General features: G+C 34.6%; 1 protein-coding gene across 2 annotated transcripts in view; it reads right to left on the reverse strand.

Annotated features, from left to right (window-relative positions):
* The window catches only part of LOC119593325, a 7557-nt gene that overhangs the window by 3072 nt on the left and 3326 nt on the right, over nt 1-1159 (reverse strand). The gene's annotated exons all lie outside the window — the stretch shown is intronic.

Raw genomic sequence — 1159 nt, forward strand, 5'->3', positions numbered from 1 at the left:
TTACTTATATAAATAAATATAGTTTAGATACCCCTAAAATAAGACAATTTTCTGTCTTTTTTCAAGAATAAAAAACGTAACTTCTTAATGGTAAGCTAAAATAAAATACAGACTGTTATCTGCACAGAGTAATTCCATATTTTTCTTCTTTATCTTCAATAATTTGTATTACTTACTCCTAATGCTCTTATATAAAATATTCTGGCTCACTCGTGGCAAATTAAAGATAATATCTTTGAAAAAAGTTTCAATGTTGTAATGAACTTACTGGTCTTGTGTCTTCTCTCATATAATATATATATTTCATACAAAGTCCCTATTGAATTGACTAAAACTTCAAGGATATTTTGAAAATTGATATTTTACTAAGAAACAAATGATAATTTCCCCAGGCTGATAACAATCACCCTAATAATCATCGTTTATTTGGGTAGTTTAAATTGATTTATGCGTTTTAACAATGTAAATTGTTTTTTACAACAATACTGAATCTATCTTTACTTGTTTTGCCTGAACATAGATTGTTTTCACAACAATAATACTGTTTCCAAATATCTAAATCGATTTATATTTGTTTCAGCTTCACATGAACTGACTTCATAACTGTACACCTGATTCCTCCCACAGCTACGTTTCCTCAAATCTGCAGCATCTAATAGCAAAATCGGATGCAGAACTGTGACGACAACCACAAGCACAAGCTGTCTCGCATTGCAGAATGACGATTATCACGAAGGGCATTCAGTTAGAGTCAGAGGGAGGGCACTGGCCAAAACAATGTCTTTTCATGGGGGTATAGCCTGAATCCTGAACTTGGGGAGTCTTTAGTCAATAAATAGTAGTACCACCAATTCTCCATGATAGCCATTAAATATCTGCCTGCCATGTTAGATTTCACTAAACCATAGAGTCCTCTAGAACGCACAAGATACACTGTGATTACCGATACACAGAGACTATCATCATATCTAGTGTTCTGGAACGGCGCGTTTAGGTGGAGACGGAGGCATACAAATTGACTGACCATAATTCTACCCTCACGCAAGTACTGTCATATCTGATATGATTTTTATTCTATGTATGGTGTGATTTCGAAGGGGGTGCGGCGGTGAAATTAATATTATATAGGCCATCCATACGCAACGATGGTGTTGGTCAG

Source organism: Penaeus monodon, chromosome 32 (genome assembly GCF_015228065.2).
Source record: "Penaeus monodon isolate SGIC_2016 chromosome 32, NSTDA_Pmon_1, whole genome shotgun sequence".
Lineage (NCBI taxonomy): Eukaryota > Metazoa > Arthropoda > Malacostraca > Decapoda > Penaeidae > Penaeus > Penaeus monodon.